At 43.0% G+C, this 12,222-nt stretch overlaps 1 long non-coding RNA gene across 1 annotated transcript; it reads right to left on the bottom strand.

Moving 5' to 3' along the window:
* Positions 1–1,706: 1,706 nt before the first annotated feature.
* Positions 1,707–5,199, bottom strand: LOC122368712. Its single transcript, XR_006254281.1, has 2 exons — positions 5,030–5,199; positions 1,707–2,404 (listed from the first exon to the last, which is right to left on the bottom strand). It is a non-coding gene; the product is annotated as an uncharacterized LOC122368712 (long non-coding RNA).
* Between the last annotated feature and the right edge of the window lie 7,023 nt (positions 5,200–12,222).

The following is a 12,222-nucleotide window of genomic DNA, read 5'->3' as shown; positions in this document are numbered from 1 at the left end:
TTTGATAGAAAACTACCAAATGAACCCTTCCGTAACTCGACTCTTACTGAGCAAGAGTCACATCGCAAGGTCAGGTCAATGCCGAGGCGAGAGCCGAAACCAGAGGCACGCATTCATCCAATATTCTCGCTTCTAACGTCAGAAAAGAAACTATGCGAACAGATATGGCGAAAAATAGATGTGCGGATAATTTCGTTACACCCTGTAGGAGTTCCTTTACAGGGTGTCTCAAAAGTTCGTTCACACATTTCCCATGCCAATAAAGCATATAAGAACCAGCCAAAAGTATAAGGTTTTGGTGTCTGTGTGTACACTAGACAAATATGCATGCTTTGACAACTGATTAAGAAGGTTGGAAACCAACCCCTTTGCTGTATCTCCAAAAATATTTGCCCATACCGATTTTTGTTGCTCCGTCAGCTGCCGGAGGCTGATAAAAGGTTACCAGCTTTCAAGCTCTTGCAGGGGAATCACCTGCAGTTTCTGCGTCGGATTTAGTTTTGACTAGCTCCCCGGCAACATCTGATTTTCCCTGAAAGCCGACAGCTTGCATCGACACCATTCTTGAGTATTTTGTAGGCATTCTCTGGCGCTAACTCCTTCATGAATGACTGGCGCCGACATCCCAAGCGCCATTTTCCTTTTCAAAACGACCCCAGTCCTGAACAAACGGGAAGTGCCAGGAGTAAATTTTTCGCATCATATGGTAGCAGAACGTGTCGGACGTCTGTTTCTCAGACACATTGTGCAAATTTGGCAAATTCCAAGCGCTCGTCATTCCCCATGCCAAGACCTTCGCTCGGTTGCGGAATGTTTTCCTCGGGAGATGTTCTGCTTTGTAAACGGCCCAAACCTGTCCATCGTGTGGTTTTATCGGGATTTTGTGTTTAAAAGAAAATTATTCGCTGCAGACCTGCCTCTTGAAACTTCGTTAGATAAAATTTTACAATAACTGACACTTTTGGAGGGTCAGGTGTCCTTGGCATTGACGATTTTTGTGTTATTGTCCCCCAAAATTATCGTTATAGATATTATAAACAATTTTAAATTATAATTTGTCTTTATTTTACGATGACCTGCACTTTTTGAAAATGGGGAACCTCTGTCTGTGACCTTCTTGCCAGTTTTCAATAGTTATGACCGCATTTTCAGCTGCTTTCCGGAACACGAGTCTGCTGTCGTACGAGGGTCGTTCAAAACGCTGTTAGTCTCGCATGGTTTCGTCCTTCAAAAATTTTAGCCACCGTTTTTATGAGATGATCATCATGTTGCACTCATCCTCGCCGACACTTAGCCATGTGTCATTTCCGACTTAACCATTCCCATTACTCCTGAAACAGAGAGTTTCACAGCATACCCGACTTTGCAACCTACATTTTCGTGCCTGACCCATGGTCAGAGGTGAACCCTTTTTGTGAGCTCATGAAGGGTCGAATGCACTTGAAAACAATGAGACTGCTTGAGGAAGGTTGTCACCAATGCCCATGCAAAATTTCGACTGTTAATTTCATGTTGATTCAGAATTATTGACAAAAAAGCATGGCTGGTACCTGTGAACGAACTTTTGAGACACCCTGTAGACCATGCCCGTATCCTGTAACCAGCTGCAGACAGTACTCGTTCGTTTCTATTCATGTCAATGAACTCATGACTTATGAGCGTCACTGCGCGATGGCAATACAACACATAGCTTTTGAAGCAGTGTATGATAGTCAACAGCGGTGTATTGAACTGACATCGAAACATAGCAGAGTACCTACTAGCTAAACCACTTCGACAAGGCAAGCTCCAAAACTCAAAAGCATTCAATATCACCGATTACCAAATAACATACAGCTTTCAAGCAATGCACTGTGCACCAGCATACACATGTAGCCCTCCAATGCACCATTCACAAATGTAGGCATGTACAATAAACATGAGACGGTGAAGCTCAGTCTGCTAATGCTAACGTCCCAGAGCGCGCACATCCCCGCCACCTGCATGAGCGATTTCTGCAGGCTACAGACGAGACACACAGAACGGAATATGTCTGAAAGAACAGGTACGTAACCGGCATCGATTTGCCCCCTAAGAAACGAGTAAGTCTTGATCAGACCAGTCATACGCCCGACATATGTAGATATGATCCCTCGTGATAGCGAGCGACTGAGTGCGTTCGGCGAGAGAGAGCTGGGACTTCACTTTAAGGAACGCTGGTGTTATGACACGTACATCACGACAGGCTAACAGATCTTGGACATTGAACCCTGTCTGGTGCTGAGCTGATATTGACAGCACCATCAGATAGCCCCGCAGTGGTGCAGCACACCCCTTCAGTGTCGCACTCCTCATAAGCAGCAATGTCAGGTGGAGGTGGAGCACTCTTCTCCATTTCCTCTGCCTGTTGAGCCCATTCTTGTACCTACCTGTGAAAAAAATAAAATTTGTATTAACTGCTTCATACATACTGAATACAGCCTGACAAGGCATGAGATAGACCATTATCAGAAACTTTATGCACATCTTTTATTACCACTGGTTGGTTCTGAGCAGTTAACACCTGCCAAAAGGTGAAAACACTTAAGATTGAACATACAATTTGCCCTGTTAAGTATACTTTTGTGACTTGTCTTTGAGTTGTGGGATAAAAAAACCTTTCAAAAAACAAACTGAGAAGTGATCCCCTTACATCTGCCATCCAAATCACAAAACAGAGAATCTCCTATCCTGTCTGGATCTGACAGCGTCTGCCCATTGCTCAAATGTCAATAACGATAAACAGCTAGGTATAGATAAATAGTGCCACAAGGCACAAACCTATTCATCTTTCAGCCGGTCCCGTAGCTCAGTTGGTTAGAGCGTTGGACTCCGCGTGGTGAGAGCACGCGTCCCCGGTTATGACAGTCCGGGTTCGAAGCGCGACGGGCGCTCGACATTTATGGGCCTCCTGACAGGTATGGTTGCGGTTGGTGGCAGGCCGTAGCCAGGCGAAGTCAGCGAGGGGACCGGCCGTGCGCGGCTTTGTGCGCACGTTAACCCGCGCCCCACTGGGGTCTGCGTATAACACGCCCTACTGGGGGGGGCTATTCATAGCCCCCCCTCCTAACTCCGAAACTACTGGGCCGATCGTCAAAATTCAAACGGCGTCTGATAGCCCCGGAAAAACTGTCGAGCGAAACCTAATTTCATTGACCTCGAGGTCACCGATGACGTCACAGGTCAGGTCAAAGTAAAAATTATTAGCATTTTGACTTCTTCACGTTTTGGGCTCTGGCCGCCGTCTTACAAGTCAGATCAGGCTCATTTTTGGTTCACACACTCGTGAACAGATGCTCTAGATACTCTGAGGGTACCAAACTTGTACTTTGAGTTTCAGGTCAAGGTCAGGTCATCACAGGTCACGAAAATATTATATCATCCGTCGGTCACGTGACACATGTTTTATGGTCCATTTAGGCCAAACATTTCGAATTTGATGTCGTCTGTGTCATTCGAGGTCATTTTGAGTCAAATTTAGCTTAGGTCAGGTCACTTTCAGGTCAAAAAAGGTCAAATTTTGAAGTTAAAATTTTTCAACAAAAAAGGTGTCTATTCGATGCAGTTTGAGCTCACGAACACGATGATGCTATTTATATTGGCGTACGATGTCAAATTCGTGCTGAAAAATTGATTTGAAAAATTAATAATTGTTAATTTTTTGCAATAATGCGTATAACTTAGCCATTTTTGAAGATATTTAGCTAAAACTTGCTAGAGGTAGTCATAATGATGCGTTCTATCACATATATTCCGGTTTTTGCGAAAAGTCAAAAACTTTTTGAAAAAAATGTAAAAATATAAATTTTGAATTTTATTATATAAAATTTTCAAAATTTTTAAAAATTTCGAAAATCCGAGATAGCAGTTTGATAGCGCAGTCTATTCTGAGTCCTCTCATGCAAAGAAATTGGATCTAGCTTAAAAACTGAGCTCTTGGGAGCGATTGCCGTGGTTCAATGTTTTGCGTCGAAATCGGCCGAACATGACGTCACTCTGACGTCATTTCCGGCCGACCTATGGTAGGTACGAAGTTCAAATTTTGACACAAGGTGTCAAATTGATGCAGCCGAAGGTACTGAAAGTTTGGCGTCGATACCTCAAGCGGTTTGGAAGTTATTGCAGAAAAACGGGAGGGGGGGCTATAAATAGCCCCCCCCCAGTGGGGCGCGGGTTAAACTTTGGACTCCAAATTCTGCCATAGAATCGGAATTGCGCGATCGGAGGGTAGAGGGCAGGGTCATCGCAACAAGCTTCGCTTAGCGTGGCTCTGTCCTTGTGAATCCTTCCCATCAAAAGGTTCGGACTAAATTTATAAAAAAAATCTTATCTGCAGGTAAAGGACAGCATCTAACCTCTGTAGTTGTTTGCACTGACCAAGCTGTCCAACAGCTGGCCATGTTCCTTTTCCTTGCGCCTAGCCTGCCTACGAATTGCTGAAGCAGTTGGAGCTGGTGCTTTGCCCTGAGTAACAGATGGAATAACCCCCTTCTTCAGCCTATTCTGCTGTTGTCTGGCCCTTGACAATGCACGTCATTGTTTATAGCACTGTGAAGTGTGTTTTCTTGCCTTAAACTTTGATGGATCATGAAGTATACGTACCTCACCTATGATGTTGATGTGAGATGTCTACGAAGCATGCAATAATTTGTACAAATAAAGGTAGTTGTATAATTCTAAGATTAAATGATTGTTGACCTCTGAAGCATTTAGTACATGAATATTCCATGAAAAGCAGACCCATTTTTCGTTTGATACTTATGGTGGTAGCCGGTAGGTGACTTCCCAGTTCCCCGGGTGGCGAATGATAGGGTATATCTTAGATACAAAGCTGCGCATGACCATAAAAACTTACCGTAGGCAGTATATTCCAAAAAATCATCGTCGGTGAAATGCTTCCGACACACAATCAAGTGTTTGGTGGGATTAAATCCGTTGCAGCCTGAGCCAAGCCCTGAGCCATACCTACCTATCTTCCTCGGCCTCTTGTCGCGAGAAAATACAAACCCACCATTCTCCGAGCAGCCATAGACACAACACTGGGCCATTTTCTTCCAAATTTAGGTATTATGACACGTGTGACTCATTACTTCCTCAATATTTCACCTACTTTCACCGCACGACACGGCTCCGAACGGCACCGGCGCAAATTGAATCAGCAGGAACGCCTACAGTGACATCTGGCGGCCAAAGTTCCGTGTTATCTCCCATTACGATGTTTTCTTTCAAAGTTTCTGGTCTTCGTGAAACAGAAAGTTTGCGATTCCCGTGTTTTCTAGCAAACTTTTTCTTGTAAAAAAGTTTGCAAATTTTAAACTCAAAATTTATGCCCGAAGGTTTCGTGAAATCCAAATTTCAAATGTTGGTAATTATTTCTTTTAAACTCAAGTTTTTTCTTTGTAATTACACACTTTATTTGTTAGTGAAACAGGCCTCAGAGAAGAATTTTGGAGTGTCAAAATAAAAGTTAAACTTATATATTCAGTAGTTCATTTTTTCCAAAAAGGGTGGGAAATGGGGTTTAACATGGGCCAGACCCATTCCAAATGAGCCATGATTTTTAAATGTTTTACGAACTTAAATGCAAAATAAATTAAACATGGCCAATTTCTTATGAAATCATATACTAGTAAATCATAAAATACCTTACTTTTTCAAATAAAATGTAATAATCTTATGACCTTGAAGTCTAGTGATGTGTAAACATTGTCGCTAGACATTAACCGATTGATAATTGTATGATAATCGACAATTTTTTTCGCGATTCACGTGATGATACTTTGTCAGGTGAATTCTAAAATTTTGTTTTGTCCAGGCAATAAATCATAGGCCGATCTGAGAAAACTTTTTGAAGGTGGCAGTCTTCCTTTAACCCGCGCCCTGCTGGGGGGTGTTTGAACACCCCCTTGTGGTTTTTCGCAAGCGTATTTGGAAATTCCGACCTCGACGAGCATCTGTGGTAGAAAACCACCACTTTCGTAGGGGAAACTACTGCTGTCTGCTACCATTTGCACTGCATGTGTCGCTATAGTCGCGACATCTATGCAAACAAACCGCTTATAAACTGTTTACTGCGACATCTGTGTGCGCCGATTCTAGTTAGCGATTAGCTAGGGCACCAGGGTGGATCCATCCAGACTTTCGGTTTGGGGGTGGGGGGGGGGGAGACTCATGTCATGGCCGGCCCGATTCCCGGCAGTCAAAGTTGCTGAGCGGTGGGGGGGGGGGAGGAGGAAGGTCCAATATGATGCCACAAAAGACATGCCTCTTTACAGGGTTGCCAGTAGAGTTCTGCACGGCTGCAATTTTCCACAGCCTAGCCGCCCCACAGCCGTGGCTCCACAGCCACAGCCGCCCACAGCCGTGGCAAACTGTGGGCAGCCAGCCGTCAGCCGGCCGTGGATACTTTCAATGAAATGCAACCAAATAGTATATAATAAGTTGTTTTTAGTTGAAACATATAGCCAAAAGCACATTGCAATGGGCTATAGATTCTCAAGCTCATGAATCATCATAGGCTAAGTGGTTGTGTATCTGGCTTTAGGCCGAAGGCCTGAAGCCTGATGCGCATCGCATGCCTACACAAGCCCTTGCAAGGGGTTAAGAAAGATGGGTAGGTAGGTACCTACATCAACAGAAAACATAAACAACGAAGAACCAGAATAGAAGCACTAGCAGTGTAGACATCTAATGCCAAATCCTGAAGCATGGTTGTGGGACAGAACAACAGACCCTGATGCTTTTCATTATCAATGTTAGGTATGGAAAATGAAACTGAAGTTGATGGACTGTCAAACAGTGATTGTCTAGTCAAAACTCTTGCTTCTTTCTTACCTTGCATATTTTCTGGGGTGTGATATGCCAGGCTGCAGCGTTCTGAGCAAGTCTCCAACTAATTTGATATGCAAGGCATCAAAACACTAGGGAGCATCCAAGAAAGAAAAACATTCATTATTTTGATTTTTCCAAATAATGATCTTCGCTCAAATCCCCAAGGACGTGCGAGCCACAATTGCCTCTTTCAATCAAAAATTTTACTTGAGTTTTTAATGACGTCAAAAGCAAAAAAGTGGCAATAAATTGTTTTGTTTCACCATAAACAGCCATAAAAAATCATAATTAATAAATAATAATGCTATACACTTAAAAACTTGCTCTCAAACAAAGATCAATTATCAAATTTTTACATTTTTAGAAGAAGACGTCATTATATTAGTAAAGTCAACAGCTCGCGTAAGAAATATTGTGTTCAGGGTTTTCACCGTCATGTGAATTACGTGTTCAGGGTTTCCACCATCATGTGAATTAACCGTAAATAAGGTTCATACTCACTTATAATCTAATTCCATTGGCTTCGTTGATCAGCATTTTCTGTTAGCGGTCACTCACACGCCAGTTAGAACATAAAGCGCCAGTTTTATATTATGTAATTGGACTTGCCGAAAATCCAGAAATACATCTAGGAGTTATTTTAGATAATATTTTATGAAGCCTTTACCTGCCTTTACCTAGGCGTGATTTCTTTTTCTATTACCTGAAAGAATTATTCTGTTAGTTCAAAGAATTATTGAACGCTCGTCTTCAATAGCTGTAAGGTGCTCTCCTAATGACCAGGTGAGATTGAGATTGATTTGAGAGGGATGTGACAATGCAATATGTTGCATTTTCTGAAACTGTCAAGCTATTGATGATGAAGGAACAATTGGTACCTATAAATAGTATTCTGTACCAGAGTGCAAACTCTCCTACAGCAAATGGTAAAACCATTACAGGTTTTCAAAGGCTTCACCACTTTAAATATTGCTGGGCATCCTTTGCATGATTTTTACAGGCTAGACTGCTCATCAGAATGTAAGATAAAAGGATTTAAAATTTTATATTTGAGTACTTAAGATTGAGCTTGAAATCTCACAGCCGTGGCCACAGCCGTAGCCGTGTTCTTGGAGATATTTGCAGCCGCCCCGGCCCACAGCCGTGGGGCTGCAGCCAGCCGCGGCTGCAGCCGGCCGGTGCAGACCTCTAGAATGATAGGGTATATCTTAGATACAAAGCTGCGCATGACCATAAAAACTTACCGTAGGCAGTATATTCCAAAAAATCATCGTCGGTGAAATGCTTCCGACACACAATCAAGTGTTTGGTGGGATTAAATCCGTTGCAGCCTGAGCCAAGCCCTGAGCCATACCTACCTATCTTCCTCGGCCTCTTGTCGCGAGAAAATACAAACCCACCATTCTCCGAGCAGCCATAGACACAACACTGGGCCATTTTCTTCCAAATTTAGGTATTATGACACGTGTGACTCATTACTTCCTCAATATTTCACCTACTTTCACCGCACGACACGGCTCCGAACGGCACCGGCGCAAATTGAATCAGCAGGAACGCCTACAGTGACATCTGGCGGCCAAAGTTCCGTGTTATCTCCCATTACGATGTTTTCTTTCAAAGTTTCTGGTCTTCGTGAAACAGAAAGTTTGCGATTCCCGTGTTTTCTAGCAAACTTTTTCTTGTAAAAAAGTTTGCAAATTTTAAACTCAAAATTTATGCCCGAAGGTTTCGTGAAATCCAAATTTCAAATGTTGGTAATTATTTCTTTTAAACTCAAGTTTTTTCTTTGTAATTACACACTTTATTTGTTAGTGAAACAGGCCTCAGAGAAGAATTTTGGAGTGTCAAAATAAAAGTTAAACTTATATATTCAGTAGTTCATTTTTTCCAAAAAGGGTGGGAAATGGGGTTTAACATGGGCCAGACCCATTCCAAATGAGCCATGATTTTTAAATGTTTTACGAACTTAAATGCAAAATAAATTAAACATGGCCAATTTCTTATGAAATCATATACTAGTAAATCATAAAATACCTTACTTTTTCAAATAAAATGTAATAATCTTATGACCTTGAAGTCTAGTGATGTGTAAACATTGTCGCTAGACATTAACCGATTGATAATTGTATGATAATCGACAATTTTTTTCGCGATTCACGTGATGATACTTTGTCAGGTGAATTCTAAAATTTTGTTTTGTCCAGGCAATAAATCATAGGCCGATCTGAGAAAACTTTTTGAAGGTGGCAGTCTTCCTTTAACCCGCGCCCTGCTGGGGGGTGTTTGAACACCCCCTTGTGGTTTTTCGCAAGCGTATTTGGAAATTCCGACCTCGACGAGCATCTGTGGTAGAAAACCACCACTTTCGTAGGGGAAACTACTGCTGTCTGCTACCATTTGCACTGCATGTGTCGCTATAGTCGCGACATCTATGCAAACAAACCGCTTATAAACTGTTTACTGCGACATCTGTGTGCGCCGATTCTAGTTAGCGATTAGCTAGGGCACCAGGGTGGATCCATCCAGACTTTCGGTTTGGGGGTGGGGGGGGGGGGAGACTCATGTCATGGCCGGCCCGATTCCCGGCAGTCAAAGTTGCTGAGCGGTGGGGGGGGGGGAGGAGGAAGGTCCAATATGATGCCACAAAAGACATGCCTCTTTACAGGGTTGCCAGGGTGAATCAGGCTTTTAGCAGTGTGCCTCCTGAGACGTTCGTGATTTTTATCGATTCATCGAGTTGACGATTTGAGGATACCTTTCTCAAAGTGCCTATCATGCAAAAAAAAAAAAAGAAACCAATGAAACGTTTTCTTTATAATAAGAGATTACTCTCATATTAGCCAAAAGATATAAAATTTCAAAAAGACAAAATACAGTTTCGGGAGCTTTCGGCTTTGCGCCTTTATCAACCGTGCGCAAAGCCGAAAGCTCCCGAAACTGTATTTTGTCTTTTTGAAATTTTATATCTTTTGGCTAATATGAGAGTAAGGTTAATATCTCTTATTATATTCATAATGTCTCTCAAAACTGTGCTAAAAACCATTCAAGAAACGTTTTCTTCCAAAAAAAAAAGACAGATGGGACTCCTCAGAGACCACTGTAGCTGCAGTTTAATAACTCAGAAGTTGAGTCGCGCCTGAAGCCCTATATGCTAGTCAACTGGAAAGACCCAAAGGAGCCCGCCTAGGGCTCCCAGAGAATGGTGTAGGCCCCTCTGGGGTCACTGGCGGGCCAGTGCATACCGATCCTAACATTATTCATATCAATCGCTGAACGTTTCAAGGCGATCGTGCCGTCGGTGTAGCTATAGCCGAACATTTTAAGTTTTTTTTTCGAGGTGAGGTCAGTTGGACTGACCTGGTGGCCTGACAATTTTAACTTTGTTAACCTCAACTTCCGGAACCGACTGAGCCGGTCCCGTAGCTCAGTCGGTAGAGCCTTGGACTCCGCGAGGTGAGATCTCGCGTCCCGGACCCAAACTCTTAAAGTTAAAAAAACGACGCGGAACGCTGCCGTTACTATGTACTTACATCACGTTACGACCTTCCAGACCAGTTGCACCTTAAGTAGTTATATGTACCTACTACCTATATTATGTTTCCTATGTATGTGCTGTGCATACTCATAGATGTCGCAACTGTAGCGACACATGCAGTGCAAATGGTAGCAGACAGCAGTAGTTTCCCCTACCAAAGAAGTGGTTTCTACTACAGACGCTCGTCGAAGTCGGAAATTCCAAATACGCTTTTCGCAAATATCTCAAAAACGGCGGCGCGGAGCGCCGCCGTTTTTGGTACACCTTATCATACATCAATTCTACACATGTTGTGAAAATTTCAGACCAAGGTCATTCAAGGTCAGGTCACCAGGTCACTTGAAGTGACCTCACCTCATAAAAAGTTTCAATGTCTGTCATGGCTACACCGAGTGACTGATTGCTTTGAAACTTTCATCGATTGCTAAGAGCAATAGCATGTACAAAATGTTATTCTCAGAATTTTGATATCGATGACCTAAGGTCAGGTCAGTTTTGCGACCTCCCCATTATAAGTCAATGGGAGAAAATTGAAATGCGCCTTTTTTGGACGAAAGACATTATAAACACTCCCAAACACTGAATTACAAGTGGTTTAGACACACTGAACATGAAAATGGTGTCCGTGACCCCTGTTTATGCCCTGAGGTCATCTTAGGTCACGAATGGTATCTAACAGTTTTTCGCAAATAACTTTTAATAGAGGCATGCTAGAGCGATGAAAACGCCTTAGATGTGTTCAGCTCGACGATACGGATCGACTGATATGCAACATGACCCTTTCCGGTCAGGTCATAACCTTGACCTGAGGTCAAATTTTCAAGTTGACCTTTCAAGGTCAAGTTATAGTTCATTCGATGCGTCTTGACGAGAGGAACACGATGCCGGTAAAAGTAAGCTCGTACAAGGCTTGGGTCAAAAGTTATTGCATAAAAACTGTTTCCGAAAAAATCGGCTACTTTTGCAGTTTTTGCCCCCTGCAGGCAAAACCGTTGACGTTAGGTCAAATCTGAGAAAGTTATTCAGAAAGGGCGTTAATAGGGCTATCGAATGCGCTTTTCCGCGGTGCTGTAGCTCTTTTGATTCCCGAGTTATGCGTTGGCTTCTTGGAAATTGTCGACATTCGACCTGGAAATCGGCGAAATTTTGCCTTCAATGACCTCTGGTGACCTGACCTTTGACCTGAGCAAAAAATTGACTGAAGTGATTTCCTCTTATTTTTGACGCTCTTTCGAACACCGCCTTCCGCGTATCGCTACGTGGCCCAGGAGCCGAGATAGAAGGGGGGGTGTTCACCCCCCCCCCCCCCCAGCAGGGCGTGGAAATCCAGGACCCCCAGCCGGGCGCGGGTTAACTAGCGTACCTTTCTCAACTTACTGAATTGAGAATTGACAAGTGGTCTTTGGTTTGCTAGGTCTATGTCATTATGTCAGTGGGCGACCTTCTGGTCCCGCTTTCTCTGAACCTTTGTAATGCTGCCAAATGAAAAATATTGTCCACGTTCTCAACTTCCTGAAACCTAACTTCGCGATGAAAAATGTAAAGCAAGCATTTCCTGAAAAGCCAACCAGGTTCTTACAATACTCTTTTCTAAAAGATATATACTTTCCATTGCCAGATGTTTACCTTTACGATGCCCGCTGCGATTTTATGCTTAACCACGGGCAAGGAAGGAAATTATCATTTATGGTCTGAAGACAACATGCGAGATGTGCTGACGGCTGTTGAAAGAGGCTAAATTCAGCAAAGCGTCTCGCCTTTACGGCATGCATATCAAGACAAACGCTTGTTTATTATCATCGAAAGATAATTCACGAAGTTATGACCCTTCGTACGAA

The sequence above is a fragment of the Amphibalanus amphitrite genome, unplaced genomic scaffold (assembly GCF_019059575.1).
Source record: "Amphibalanus amphitrite isolate SeventyFive unplaced genomic scaffold, NRLGWU_Aamphi_draft 000970F_arrow, whole genome shotgun sequence".
Taxonomy (NCBI): Eukaryota; Metazoa; Arthropoda; class Thecostraca; order Balanomorpha; family Balanidae; genus Amphibalanus; species Amphibalanus amphitrite.
The sequence above is the reverse complement of the archived record's forward strand: the minus strand, read 5'-3'. Positions and strand labels throughout refer to the sequence as shown.